The following is a 16,051-nucleotide window of genomic DNA, read 5'->3' on the forward strand; positions in this document are numbered from 1 at the left end:
ATTATGAGAACAGACCACAAGTTATTTCTAAGACATAATCAACTCAATGACCATTCAGCTCTTTCGGAATGGTTGGATACGCAACACCAACTCCAACAATCCAAGAAGGTGAAGCAAATACAAACAAGAAGAGAAAAACCACCTTGTTGTTTGAAACACCACGTCTTTTTTCAAATAGGTGTATAAATAAATGGGCAGGCAAAACTAACAACAATGGTTGGACAAGTGTGAATTCTATGGCTAGGTCTGAGACAAATTCAACTCTAATACAGCCAAACCCATTCATAAACTACCTAAGAGAAAACAGAATCTGCAGCATTTCCAGATCATAAAACTAGTGCTATGGGCAGACTCAAAGAACTCTTGAACTTAATGGAAGGAAAGATGTCTGTGCAGGCTTGCTACTACCAGGAATGAGTCCCCATCACAATCTGAGGAGTCAATCCTTGTTAAGCTCTTGCTGTGAACCAAGCTTTGCATGGATTATCTCATGGAATCCTCACAAGAAGGCCAAGAGGTAGATACCATGACTACTCCTAATTTACAGACAAGAAAGCTGATGCACAGACAAGGAAAGTAGTGTGCCTAAGATCAAACGGCTTGATTAAGTGGAGGGGATGGAATTCAAATTTGATTCCAGAACACGAGTTCTTAATCGCTAAGGAAAATTTTTTAAATAATGAAATCAACATAAATAAGTGACCAACTCTCAAAACTAGCTTCTATTGTCAAAATTCAGTTGTCTATTTAGAAGAACAAAAACTAGTTTTATGGTTTCTCGATTTCTAGGCACTTTGGAGTAGTGGAACTTAACCCAGGCCACTGGAGAAATTGCAAATAGATTTGTACATACAAGTAAGATCTCACACTTCATGGAATCACTGGATCTTGGAGCTAAAAGATCTCACACTTCATGGAATCATTAGATCTTGGTGCTAAAAGATCTCAAACTTTGTGGAATCATTAAATCTTGGAGCTAAAGAGACTTAAGGAATCATTTAGTCTAAAGCCATTTTATGGATGAAAAACCAAACTTTGCAGAAGTTCTCAAGGCCATATATAAAAGAAGGTTGGTCTGAATAAAGAAAGCTGAAGGAAAAAAATCAAGTTTTTATCACTAGCATCTTCACTAATAATATGTAAAATCATTATAAACTGTGACAGGTTTCCAGATCACAATCAAGGTTTGTCATTATACACCAATAAACACTAACAGTGTGCATTGGCAGACACGAATAACAAAGTCACTATAAAAGAACGTTTGTGAAAGAAATGTAGTAGAAGCAACTGCCACAATTCAACCATCTCTTAATTAGCATCATATAAAAAACGATGCATGCTTTTAGTTAGGTTTGTTATGGTTTTCTTTTTCTTTCACCTAAAACAGTTGTGAAGAAGATAAGCTCCAAATCATCTTTATCAGTACAGAAGTCGAGAAAATCTAGGCTGCTTTTTTTGGTCAAAATTCATTTCTCCATTCTTATTATTGAACTAGACAGTCTGGCCTCCTTTTTAAATTACACATGGTAAACACCAAATACAGAAAAGATTTACTTTTCATACAAAATAAATTTCTCATCATTTTACTTTCTTCCTCCAAGTTTTTAAAGGCACTTCATTTAACACAATTTTTTTAAACTGTAAAAGGAAAAAATAACATCATAACTACTGATTTGAAATCAATGAGTTCAAATGATTTAAGGTAGGATGTGTTTCATTACCTAAGGTGTTTCTTTCACCTCTGTCAGAAATAAATAGAACACACACTTGTCTACACACGTACATTGACTGATGTCACAGACAAATCAATGAGGTCCTGTATCATCAAAGTGAAATATAACACTCGGTTTCATTCATCCATTAAAAAATAATTAGGTGAACTGAAGTGACAATGAAATTGATTTCTGATTTGTATTATAATAGGTCTGCACCCATTCTGCTATGTTCTTTCAAATTTTCTGGTGAGCTACGGTAGATGCCAATAACATCTGGTAGATTTTAAATAACAGATTTTTTTCCCCTAACCTTTGCAAAAAACTGTGTGTTGGTCAGACTAACCTGTATTTCCAAACCGAGATGACCCTGCATCCTTTCAGAAAACAGGAGGTAAGGAAACACCTACTGAGTTCTCAATACTGGAGTCTCAGTTTTTCAGTGTGTGGTCAAACATCTGTGAGTCTTGGACAAACAGTCTTGGTTCTCTGCCTGTGAAGAGAGGAATTCTCCAGCGGCCCTCCCTAGGTGACTCATGGCATCCCCTTCCACGGGGCCTGAAGGGCTCTGTCTCTAACCATGAACACCATGGCTTATGGATCTGTCAGGGTAGCAGAGAGCAACTGATGCCACCAATTTCAGCCTTCAAGATGGCCAGTCCACCCAGCCCTTCTCTAGGTTTCCACCTGTGTGCAATTTAAAGATTAAGGAATCTGATCGATTTCCAGCAGGAGCACATGACAGTAAACTCAAGCAGTGACAGCCCTGACTGCGGCTTGCCTGACTGCATGAAGCTCTCTTTCTCAAGGGGATCACTTGTAGTCAGGTAAGATAATTTTTAACTAAGTCAGTTAAAGCAGAGAGTCATTAGAAAGCACACATTAAATATGGTTTTCTTTCATCCTCCCGCTCAATACAGGCACATTGCTGAGTGCCGCTTGAACAGCCCCGTCCCTCGCTGTCAGTCTCCTGCCCTGGGCCCGTACCATGGTCTTTTTGTGAATGAAGGATGAATCTCTGGACAGAATCTCTTCATTGTCTTACTTGAATAAACCCTAATACTCCAATTCTGGCATTCATCCTTATTAAAGTGGAGTTAGAATACAGACACACTCTGAAAGAAACTAAGGTCAGAATGCTCATAGATGTTTACAAAATTCTCCCTGACTTTACAGTTCTCTCCCGTGCTTAATATGACAGCTTAATTTAAACATATCATCTTTAACAAGTCATCCCAAATCATTCAATTTAGCCTTTACAGAAATACTTTTCCCACTCATATCTGAAAATACTCAGAAAACATTTAATTAAACTACATGTGATAGTAAAGGTGTACTTGGCATAAACGGGTTAGAAACAAGCACAGCTAACTTGTGCATCAGCTTAGTATCTAACTGGTGAGTCAAGCATGTGAAAGTAGCCTGCTCGCCTCTGCTAGCAGCTAACGTTAATTATCAGGTTAATATATATACATAATGCATATATTATAAATAATTTTATATATTTATATATTAATATAGTATAGTGTCATTTATATATACCAATATATTAGTTTACATATATTAACCTGATAATTTAGAAATAAATAATTTTTAAGAGAGAAGAGGGGAAGAAGAGTGAAAAGAGGAGGGAGGAGAAGGAGGAAGAAAATTGTACTTTTCTTCTCCTTCATTCCATCCAAAGAAATCCTTCTACGCTCTAAGTGCAAAGCAGACTTGTTTCCCTCCCAACCTCAGTGTTTGCAAGGTTGTTTGTAAAGAGCACACAAACCTCCAGGAGCAGAAAGAACCTCACACCTGCTCTGAATTCCCCTAGTGTACTTTGTCCGTGTTGTTAAACAGCAACTGAACTCTTCTTGGTCAGAAACAAGAAATTACAAATCAGATCCGGCCATGAGTCTTAACTAACCGTACAGTGTTTTCATCAGGCAAACATGAAGAAAGTACAGGCTACCCTATTTGGTCTCCTGATTGCTAGAAAATAAATGAACAAGTATGAGTACTATACAAATATAAGTCATGAGAACCACTTTCTCAAAAGTTGATGCAAAGCAAATTCAATGTGTAAATTACAAAATTGAGCAATGAAGTGCCAAACCCTAACTTCCTGGCTATAATCAATCAGTGGACCTGATGTACACTGGTCAGGATAGGGTAATTTGCTTTGTTCTCCATTTTGGGGATGGGGGGACATAGCTCTTTCCTTTTTCTTCGATAATGCCAACAATTCTTACCCCCCCACCATAGTCCTTCCTCAGGCACTTCTGCTATTTTTATTGGCACAGGTTAACATTTAAATTTCAGACACCTTATTTTAGGTGTCTGAAATTTAAAACACCCTACATGCCTGAGACATCTGAGGTTCAATGAAAGCAGCATCTGCACGTTTGAGCAGGTATGTGAGTCTGGAGGGAGAGTTGGGGTGGAAACAAGGTTCGGAGAAGTTGGCTGGAGTTCTCCGAAGGTTCCACAGGAGCCCTGGGGAGCTGCACTGGGGTGTGACTTCAGAGGGAGCCACCAGCCCAGGCACCAAATCAACATACTTGGGTGAGCTGGAAATCTTTCTGGTCCTCAAAAACCCGCCTGTTGGTCCTTATAGGGATGGAAGCTGTCCATGCCACCTATTTATAATTCTATCCTTCCTGAGTACTCTACAAACTATAAATAACACATTTTAACCATTAAACCATTAATTTGCCTTTTTTCTTCTTTTTAAGACAATGTCTCACTCTGTCGCCCAGGGTGCAGTGCAGTGACAGGATCATAATTAACTGTAGCCTCAAACTCCCAAGCTCAAGTGATCCTCCAACCTCAGCCTCCCAAGTAGCTGGGACCACAGGTGCATGCCACCACGCTTGGTCTTTTTTTTTTAGAGAGCTGGGGTCTCACCACTGTGTTGCCTAAGCTGGTCTTGAACTCCGGGGCTCAAGTGATCCTTCTACTTTGGCCTCTCAAAGTTGATGGGATTACAGATGTGAGCCACGGCATTTGTCCCCACTAATTTACTTTAATCTACTATATTTCTCTTTATACTTTTTATTTCATTGATAATTTTTTCTTCATAGTACTATTTGATCAGAATACCAAAAAGATTGCCACATTCTGTTTCTTAAGAACAAACTGTTGCTCTCTGTATGCAGATCTAGCCAAGAGAAAACACATGTGACAAAAAGATTGTTCTTATTAATTTCTAAAGAACAGACCTTGAATTGACAAAAAAAAAAAAAAAAAACCAACTGAGTGTGCTCAGGAAAGCTCTATATATAACACTTCAACTGGTAGATTCGTGTTTTAATATATACCTTCAAGCACACATGGCAAAATATTTTATTGTTTCATATTTTAAATTATTGTATGTTTTATTGTAGGTTAATTCACAGCAGAGGCAAATTTATAGTAATGACTGCTTATGTCAGTCCATTTAAAGTTAGCAAGCCATTTAAAAATATGAGCTTTATGCCAGGTTTGCTTATAAACAGGTCTAAATTACTCATTCATATTAAGCATTTTGCCGGCCCAAATTATTATATGTTAACAGCTAAGCTTTTTACATCAAATCTTTGAGATGATGATTCTTTCTGAGATACTAGAAACCCAACTCTCTGATTCTCCTCTTTTTGAGGAAATGATTTTGGCAGTGGTTAAATATATGAATCATCGATCTAACTATAACTTACTGTTCTAATTGGAAAGTCAGAAGAAGGTAAAGTCAAAAGGTCTAAAAATAATGTTAATGTGACCTTTATTGTGATTATTATTTGCAATTGGCATGGCTTCAAGTGGTCTCCAGTAAACCTCAGCAATTCCCAAAAATGTCAAGGAAATAGACCTAAGTTATCTAGGGGCTCATGGCAAACTTACAAGGGCAGGAGTGGGAAGGATGGAAGGAAGGGAAGGGAGAAAGAGGACAGAGAGGAGAAGGGTGAAAGAAGGAAGGGAGTGGAGGGTAGGACAAGATAAGGACAGATGGACTTTTTGAATATGTGTCATCCTCTGACATCCACTTCATTTCTGCTGAATTCAAATTTTAATTTTAACTGTACGTAGAACTACCGGACAATAAGGCTGAATAGAGTAAGCTGCACTTTAAAAACATAATGCTACAATAACTGATGAAAAAATAAGAGTGATCTCTATGATTCATGTTGAAATAAAAATTTATTTCCTTTTTCTTTCATGGTTTTTCCCCAAAACAATCATAAAACCACAACAAAAAAAAAAAAAATAAAAAAACACTTTCAAAAGCGGTTTGAAAGGAAATTTAGAAGAAACAAATGCTGCAAAATAACCTCCTCTCAATTGCTCCACAGATCTGGAAAAGAGAGACCTCTAAATGGGCTCTGACAGATGCTCCCATAAGTTAAAGGGCACCTGGACAGCAAGAAGCTAAACACAGGCCACAAAATGGCTGGCTGCAAATAGGTCCCCATGGGGATCACGGCAGAGGGTGCAGAGCCTGGAGAAAGCAGGACACCCCTACTCTTGGCTGGGGTCACTGGACAATTACCTCGGTGGCCTCAGACAAGCCAAAGCTTCCCTAGACTCAGTTTCTACATCTGTCAACAAGGAAGCTGTCCTCAAATGTAACCAGTGGTTTAATTTCATGCCATTTCACACTTCCAACCTTCTACACAGAACTTCCCCGTTCATCTACCATCTACTTGTATTCCTTCAAAACTCAACCAAAGGGCCCGACCGCTCCTCCATCTGACTCCCCCTGACCCCACCTGGGGCGCCATACCCTGCACTCACTGCCCTAGTTGTGGCCCCAGCTGGGCTCCTCCAGCAACCAGGGCTCCCATGGCACCAGGACCCCGCTTGGTCCACGCTGCAAGCTGGATGCTAGGCCTGCACACGGGGAGCTCCGCACACAGGGAGCTCTGCACACAGGGAGAAGGGGAGCAGCCAATACCCTGGGGACCCCACTCTGGGGGGCTGCAACGCTCTGTCACTGCCTCTGTCCCTCTGTGCAGAAGCCCTCCTAAATTCCTCTCACCAGAAGATCTGAGTCTGATAAAAACCTCCTGACAATTTAAAAATACTGCCTTGAGGGCCAATACTGTGAATTCTGTTGAATCTTTTCTTTTTCTTAGAGTACATTTTAAAGCATTTAATTTAAAAAAAAAAAAAGTGTGCTGCACAACCTCAAACAACACGGAGTTCCTCTAGACCACGGAGCTCAACTAACAACGGCTGCTCGGGAGAGCCAGCTAACAGGGTGTCTGTGGCTGCACCCCCAAGGCCATACAGAAGAGTCAACTCAAGTGACCCACTATCAACCACTGGTTTAACCCAGTATGATACAAGCATGGAAGAGTAAGCAATCATTTTAAAAATAATGACATTACACTAAACTATTTACAGGAGAAAGAATATATTAGTAACTGGGACTTGCCTCAAAGTAATTGAGGGAGTAGTGACATGACACGTGACAGGCCACAGATGGTGACTGCTGAAGAGCTCACGGGTGGCATCACCCATTCTTTCTACTTCTATGTATGTCTAAAACGTTCCAATATGAATTTTAAGAAATGATGGCAAATATAGTTCCTGACATAAAGGATGTTCACAATATGGTCTTTACAACGTCATGAGGTATTTTGAGGTATAATTTACATACCATAAAATGTACTAATTTTAGCAGATAGGGTTCTATGGTCAGAACACGAGAATGGGACCTACTGGCTCTGAGACCTGTAAGTTACCGGCACTAGCCCTCAGTTTCCTCTTCTGGAAAACAGGAATGTAATCTACCTCTTAGGACTAGATGAAACAGAAAATGGCAAAGGGTTTTGTAAACTGCGACCTGACGAATAAATTCTGGTGCACTATTTTTAAAATATTCACCCATTTTACATGGACTGTAGTAAATTTATAAATGCACAACCAGCATCACAATCCAGTTTTACGACATCACAATCCAGTTTTACAATCCAGTTTTACAAACAAACTTTATAACAGAGTTTAACTGAGAAAAGGATGATTCGAAAATGAGGAAACCCTTAGAACCAGCAGAGGGTTCAGAGAGTTCCACTTCAGGTAGGCAACACTAATGAACAGAAAATAGAAGTGAGGTATAGAAACAGCTCAACTGGTTAAAACTCAGCCTTTGCCTTATTTGAACAAGGTCTGATGAACTGGCCACTTGTGACTAACTGAAGCCCAGCTGCTGTGATTGGCTGAGAGTCAGCTATTTGTCACAGAAGTATACTCTTCAGTCATACTTTCTGTCAGTTTACATACTAAGTTAGATTACAGTTGCTTACATAAGGACTCGAAGCACAGAGACATCTTCAGGCTTTAGTTTGGTTTAACACTTTCTTCACTCTGAAATGTTTCCTTGTGACTCTTTGCAGTCAATCCTCTCACTGGCCCATACCCCAAGGCAACCACTGAAATGCTTTTTGTCTAATTTTGCCTTTTCTGGAAATTTCATAGAAATGGCATCATGCAGTATGTAGTAGTTTGTGTCTGGCTTCTTTCACTTAGCATGCAGTCAGTGAGGTTCACTCAGGTTGTGGCATGTGTCAGAAATTTGTTCCTTATTGCTGAGGAGTATTTAACCATCTGGATATGATGATGATATACCACATCTTGTTTATCCATTCTAGTTGGTGGACATTTAGATCATTTCATTTTTGGCTATTAGGAGTAATACTGCTGTACATTCGTAGAAAAGTCTTTGTGCAGACATGTTTTCATTTCTTTAGAAGGACATACACAGGAGTGAAACTGCTGGTTCAAATGATAAGCCTATGTTTAAACTCCTAAGAAATTGCAAACTGTTTTCCAAACTGACTGTACAACTTTATATTCCCAATTTATGAGGGTTCTAGTTTCTCCACACCCTCATCAACACTTGGCAATGTCAATCTTTTTTATTATAGCTGTTCTAAGTGAGTAGTGGTATTTCGTTGTGATTTAAATTTGTACTTTCCTAGTGACTAATGATATTGAACATCTTCTGATGTGTTTATTTGCCCTTGTTTGTTGAGTGTCTATTTAAATCTTGTGCTCAATTTTTAATTTGGTTTTGTTCTTTTTATTGTGTTATACAAGTTCTGCATATATTCTGGATTAAAAATCCTTTATTGGATATATGATTTACAAATATTTCGTCTTGGTCTGTGGCTTGTATTTTCATTCTCCCTCTCTCTGAGACAAGGTCTTGCTCTATTGCCCAGGGTGGAGTTGAGTACAGTGACACGATCACAGCTCACTGTAACCTTGAACTCCTGGGCTAAAGCAATCCTCAACTTGAGCCTACCAAGCAGCTAGGACTACAGGTGCATGCCACCATGCCTGGCTGTGTGTGTGTGTGTGTGTGTGTGTGTGTGCGCGCGTGCGTGTAGAGACAGTCTTGCCACCATGCTGTGTGTGTGTGTGTGTGTGTGTGTGTGTAGAGACAGTCTTGCTATGTTGCCCAGGCTGCTCCTGAACTCCTAGCCTCAAGCCAACCTCCCACCTTAGCCTCTCAAAGTGCTGGGATTACAGGTGTGAGCCACCATACCTAGACCATTTCCTTAAAGGTGTATTTTGAAAAGCAAAACTAAATACAACAAAGTTTAAACTATAGACGTTTTTCTTATGCTGTTCATACTTTCTGTATCTTATCTAACAAATCTTTGTTTAATCCAAGATCACAAAGATTTTCTCCTAAGTCTTATAGTTTTAAATTTAGACTTGTGATCCATTTTTACACATCACTTGACAGAGAAAAAACTAGTGATAAAACTACATTGCAAAATGACCCCTTTTAAAAATATGTAACATGATTATATATGCTTATATGGAGTTACAGGTACACAAACAAATAAAAAGAGAAAAGCCTAACTGGACATGCACCAAAACAGCAGTAGGTACTTATATCCTAGGAAGTTTTATTCTCTTTTTTGGCAGTACACGGAAATAGCATATAATGAAGTGGCTGTAAAATACTATACACCAATCTGTACTGTCTCACCCAGATAATGAATATGCACTTTAGTCATGCACAGGTAACACACAGGCACCATCGAAATGGAATGACAAATTTCAGGAGCAAGGCAGCAACTGTCAGGTTAGGCACACGCCAGAAAAGAAGGGCAGTGGGACCTAAGAAAGAGGCTGCTGGGACCTCAGAGGCTTACTGGGAGAAAGAGGTTGAGTTAAACTTCAGAGGATAAGAAACATCTGGAGAATCTGACCACAAGTTGCGTTCAGAGGATGCAAAGTCAAGACAAGAGCAAGAATCTAGAGGAATTAAGCAGTATGCTTAGTTTTTTTAAAAAGAAGTTTCTTTTTCTAAAAAAGTACATTTTAGACCAGGAGCAGTGGCTCATGCCTATAATCCCAACATTTTGGGAGGCCTAGGCAAGTGGACTGCTTGAGACCAGTAGTTCAAGACCAGCACGGGCAACACAGTGAGACCCGTCTCTACCACAAATACAAAAAATTAGCCACATGTGGTGGTGCGATGCTGTGGTCCCAGATACAGAGGAGGCTGAGGTGGAAGGATCACTTGCGCCAGGAGGAAGAGGTTGCAGTGAGCTGAGATTGCGCCACTGCACTCTGGTCTGGGTGACAGAGTGAGAAACCATCTCAAAAATAAAAAGTACGTTTTTAAATGTACACAGTAGCTCATACCTGTAATCCCAACACTCTGGGAGACTGAGGCAGGCAGATCACCTGAGGTCAGAAATTTGAGACCAGCCTGGCCAACATGGCAAAACCCCTTCTCTACTAAAATACAAAAATTAGCTGGGTATGGTGGCACGGGCCTGTAATTCCAGCTATTCAGGAGGCTGAGGCATGAGAATCACTTAAACATAGGAGGCAGAAGCTGTAGTGAGCAGAGAGTGCGCCACTGCACTCCAGCCTGGGTGACAGCGTGAGACTATGTCTCTAAATAAATAAATAAATTGAAAAACATTTGTATAAAAGTATTTGTATGCGTATATGTTTTCATTAGTAAGAAACCAACTGGTATCTTCTGAAACACTAATAATTCTTATATTTTGCGTTAATAACACAGTAGCCAGATAATAAAAATTAATGTTATTATGAAGTATGATATGTAGCATTCATGAATTAAATTTAATTGTAACTACAGCTGGATAATTCCTATTTTTGCCAGGGGCTTTTATCCTGTCCCTGGCCAAGGAACCTCAGATACAAGATAGATCTTCATTTTGAATCTAACGAAACGAACAGTGTATTGACTTGTAATGTTACTTCAAATGCTGAGGAGCTACTGTTCACTGTTTCAGGTACTTCTGAATGAAACTGTTAGCTGCTCCATTATGGGGACAATTATTTTATCCTCTGTTCTTATTCTTTTCCCTAGATTGCATGTTCTATTTTCCAAAGAGTTTGCAATCCACAAAACAAACAGCCCAGGAAGCATGTGGTGGATGTGCTCAGTAACTCCACCTCCCTGGCGCTGAGGCCAGAAAGCAGACACTTCCTGCAGCTGCAGTTACACAACGATGTTCTGTGGATTTTTCTGGCAATAGTTAATGATTTAAGACAATAAAATCCTGTGCCCTCCTGAATCCGTGGGCACTTCCCTTTGCACCACAAATACTGGTCTCTGTCTCTACTGTAGCCACGGTGGAAACAGAGAGCAGGAAAAAGAGCTTGGAAGAGGAACCCTGAAGAAGGGGTGACACCACACATCCCAGACTTCTACACGGCTAGAAACACCCCTGACTAATATTATTACTAAAGTGTATACATGGTGGCAGGCCCTGTTCTAGGCTCTTTACAAACATTAAATCACTGAATCATCAGAACAGCCCTGTGAATGAGTACTATTGTTATCTGCATTTTACAGTGAGGAAACGGAGGCAACGAGGAGAAGGCACTTGCCCAGGTCAGGGTCACTGCTTTAAGCTCCTATATCCTTAGGTTAACTCTCCATGTTACACTGTACCTGTTACTTCATCTCTGTTCCCCAGAATCTGAATAGCATTTTAACGAGAGACAGGGTTCAGGACTTCATAGGATAATATACAATAGTCTTATTTTGGGCAATATCTTCCTCCAATCCTTTGTTTCTTGAAATCTCTACTTAATTAGCTATTTTTCCACCATACTTAAGTACACATTCCCATACGACCTAGAGACCAACATTGGCCATACAATGTTAGCATGTGGTCCACTCACTCAACCAGGGGTGCCAGGACCTTGCTTGTCCCTAAGCTGCCCACCATCATAAAGACAGACCAAGACAACCTGCAGAACAAAAGGAGCAAGTTCACACTCTTCCTCCTCCGTGACCATCGACCAAGGAAAAGAACTCCCCTTTCTCTCTCACATCCATGAGGCTGGCAGTGCAGAACTCCTTCCCCAGGCACCCGCCACTCCTGTCCCAAATTACCTCTGCAGTAAAAAGACAGGCTGGTGCTTTCAAAATCAGTATTTTATTGTGAGGTCAAGGAGAAATGTACTAGCAGCACAACCACAGATGGCACTTGTTTGGCTTAAAACAAGACACACAACTCAAAACAAGCATTTCCCAAGAAATAAAAAGCATAAGCAGCTTTTAAAACGTCTAGGCTATTGACAGGCTCAAGTACTTTTATCAAGGTCTAGAAACATTTGAGACATCCATCAGGATCCTGAAAAGAGCAGTTCAATTCTTCCTATATTTGTTGCTTTACTTAAAAGTACCAGGCATCTTCTGAGGTGCAACGTAACGATAAGAGAAAAATAAAAAGGAAAAAGCTACTAGCTTTGAGTGTACAATCAACAAGGGCTCACTTTCCTCCTTGAATTTTACACGCTATTCCTACTACGTTTCTCTAATAAGCCATCAGCCCATCCCCACCCCTTTCCCTGGTCTGCTGAGAAAAGGACTAGGCTTTGTACAGCTTCAGCACCTAGCAAGGGGCAGGTGACTGCCAGGGGAGCGAGGCCCCCTTGTACAGAGTACAGGAAAGGGTCAGTCACAGATGCCTGACAAGGGCTCCATTCCCATGCTTGAGGGCACTGAATGCCACACTGGACAGTTACTACATACATTTTTTAGAAGACTGTTGCTTAGAATTTGTTACTTTTTATTCTAAGAATATAAAAAGGTCATTTCCATAAAACTTACAGGTGAACATAAGATCTTTGTCTTAATATGCTTATTTCATTATTAAGTACAAAACCAGAAATATCTGACCAGGAAACATGGTCTGTAAAAAAAAAAAAAAAAAAAAAAAAATTACCTTCCTACTTGATTCTAAAAATACTGTGAGAATGATGATGATGTTTTGTAAGGCTTTTGTAGTCCTTGGGGGGAAATGTTTCTGGACACAAGGAATGAAGCTGCTTTACTTTTAAGATACCAAAAAGTAATCACCTTGGGATGCTACAGGCTTATTCCATAGGAATACTGCCAGGACTCAACGCCTGCTGGAATCTCTCTTTTCAAATTGCCTATTTTATAGGACATTCTTTGGAAAAATCCTTAACGCAGTAAGCCATTATTTTTTAAGAACAGATTAGAGTCTGGGAAATAACTAAATTATTCAGTGCCAAATATACATAAACAGAATAATCAAACTTTACTCCATTTTTTAAAAAATTATGAATATACCCGATGTATCAAGTATCTAATTACTACAAAACGAACCACCACAAAACTTATCATGGCTCAAACGATAACGGCTTATCATTTCTCATGACTGCAGGTGGACTGACTGGATCTTAAAAATTATAAATAAAAGCATAAATAAAAATTATAAATGACCAGAATGGTATATTAGGCCTTTTCACGTGGCTGATAAAAACATACACGAGACTGGGTAATTTATAAAGAAAAGGAGGTTTAATGGACTCACAGCTCCACGTGGGTGGAGAGGCCTCACAATTATGGCGGAAGGTGAAAGGCACGTCTCACTGCCAGGAGAGTGAGGCCCCCTTGTACAGAGTACAGGAAAGGGTCAGTCACAGACGTCTTGGCGGCAGACGAGATAATGAGAGCCAAGCAAAAGGGGAAACTCCTTATAAAATCATCAGATCTCATGACACTTATTCACTACCACGAGAACAGTATGGGGTAAACCACCCCGAAGATTCAATTATCTCCCACCAAGTCCCTCTCACAACATGTGGGAATTATGAGAGCTACAAGATGAGATTTGGGTTTGGACACAGCCAAACCATATCAAATGGAGACACTGGTAATCACAACATGAGCTACAGCATTCAAAACCACTTCAACTTGCTCATAGTAATAGGTCAGGAGTGTCCAATCTTTTGGCTTCCCTGGGCCGCACTGGAAGAAGAAGAATTGTCTTGGGCCACACATAAAATACACCAACACTAACGATAGCTGATGAGCCAAAAAAAAAAAAAAAAAAATCACAAAAAAATTCATAATGTTTTAAGAAAGTTTATGAATTTGTGTTGGTCCATGGGTTGGACAAGCCTGGTATGGCTCCTTAGAACTGCCTAGCAATGCTGGGTTTCTATATGCTATAATGCTGTTTTCACAAGTTGATAACAGAACTTTTATTTTCACCTTTTTTCTTTTTTCTTTTTTATTATACTTTAAGTTTTACGGTACATGTGCACAATGTGCAGGTTTGTTACATATTATACATGTGCCATGTTGCTGTGCTGCACCCATTAACTCGTCATTTACATTAGGTATATCTCCTAATGCTGTCCCTCCCCCCTCCCCCTACCCCACAACACGACCCAGTGTGTGATGTTCCCCTTCCTGTGTCCATGTGTTCTCATTGTTCAATTCCCACCTATGAGTGAGAACATGCAATTTTCACCTTTTTTCTTGAAACTGTCAAAGCCAAGTAAACGTGACTGCCATTCAGGTCCACCTATTTCCTGGGGCCCAGATTTTTAATCATTTCTGTATTTTTGCTTTTATATAAATGTAGGCCTGTGACTCACAGACAACTTAGTTTTAAAAAGATGAGCAATTTATTCAGAGTTAACAAATGAGCAGAACAAATCCATTAATATTTCCAAGTAAATCTGACTAAGTGAAGTAATTTTTACAATCTCTCCTTTTATCCAGATACAGGACCATCTTAGAACACAGCTTGCCTCCTACCCACCAGGAAAAGTTTCTGTTATCAGAATAACTACACGTAATCCTCAAAGTTAACAATCAATGCTGCCAAATGTTCTTAAAACCACAGGATATGACCTTAGCAAAGCATTTCACTAAAAATGCTATGTATTTAACTTAGTGTTGGAATTCCTACTTAAAAGTGTGTTTTAATTTTTTTAAAAAAAAGCTGCTATAACCAAGGTGTGATTTTAACTCATATCGTACTTTATATATAAGGTAAATTACTCTAAAAAAATAGATGAAAATGTTTTATTTTTTATTTATTTTTTATTTTTTGAGACGGAGTTTCGCTCTTGTTGCCCAGGCTGGAGTGCAGCGACACGATCTCGGCTCACCGCAATCTCCACCTCCCGGGTTCAAGTGATTCTCCTGCCTCAGCCTCCCGAGTAGCTGGGATAGGAGAACGTGGCACCACGCCCAGCTAAAATTTTTGTATTTTTAGTAGAGACAGAGTTTCTCCTTGTTGGTCAGGCTGGTCTCGAACTCCCGACCTCAGGTGAACTGCCTGTCTCGGCCTCCCAAAGGCTAGGTTACAGGCGTGAGCCACCGCGCCCAGCCGAGAATACGTTATTTTTATATACTGTTATTTTTGAAAGAAAAATGATTTTTCTAAATCATTTAAACATGAAAATGGAATTTTTGGCTAACTTTGAAAACAGCAAGAACTCAGCTGTTTAACAAGAGAAGAAAAATTTACCCACTAAGCCAGTGATTTGTTTATATGCTTATGCTAGACAACAGCAGTAACCACACCAAAGCAGAAACTAAGAGTAGGAATCGTCTATTTCCATGAGTAGCTTTATTCTGCACTATGAACCAAAACAACATCAACGACTCCCTCTCTTACTGCACTTATATCTACCTTCACCAGCCACTCCACAGTTGTTAGGTCCTTCAATCTCTACTTGCAGGTTCAGTTCACCAATTTCCAGGTCAATCCAGGTCCAATGGGGGAAAATGCTAAACCTGATCTATTTATTCAACAAGTTATGTACTGAATACTTACAATGCACCATCATGTATTAGACCCTGGGAACACAGATGTGAATGACATTCAGTCCCTGCCTCCAAAAACCTGCCTGTCTTACAGGGGAGACCAAAATTAAACATGTCATCAGCACAATTAGGATTCTGTTCAGGCGACAAGCGCAATTACAGACAAAGGACAGGATGGTAGAAAGTATCTGGGGAGACTTACATCATGGGCGCGGGCAGGAAGCCTTCTCTCTTGAGCAGGTGGCACTTAAGCACGACCTCAGGGTGGGGATTCATG

At 39.9% G+C, this 16,051-nt stretch overlaps 1 protein-coding gene and 1 long non-coding RNA gene across 4 annotated transcripts in view; both read right to left on the minus strand.

Annotated features, from left to right (window-relative positions):
• Positions 1-16,051, minus strand: part of TRIO (trio Rho guanine nucleotide exchange factor) — a 365,439-nt gene that overhangs the window by 291,942 nt on the left and 57,446 nt on the right. The window lies entirely within an intron of this gene.
• The window catches only part of LOC134732768 (uncharacterized), a 71,700-nt gene that overhangs the window by 12,368 nt on the left and 43,281 nt on the right, over positions 1-16,051 (minus strand). The window contains exon 2 of the long non-coding RNA XR_010116256.1: positions 1-16,051. This exon is cut by the window's left edge and continues 12,368 nt beyond it; it is cut by the window's right edge and continues 18,685 nt beyond it. This is a non-coding gene — a long non-coding RNA (uncharacterized lncRNA).

The sequence above is a fragment of the Symphalangus syndactylus genome, chromosome 16 (genome assembly GCF_028878055.3).
Source record: "Symphalangus syndactylus isolate Jambi chromosome 16, NHGRI_mSymSyn1-v2.1_pri, whole genome shotgun sequence".
Lineage (NCBI taxonomy): Eukaryota > Metazoa > Chordata > Mammalia > Primates > Hylobatidae > Symphalangus > Symphalangus syndactylus.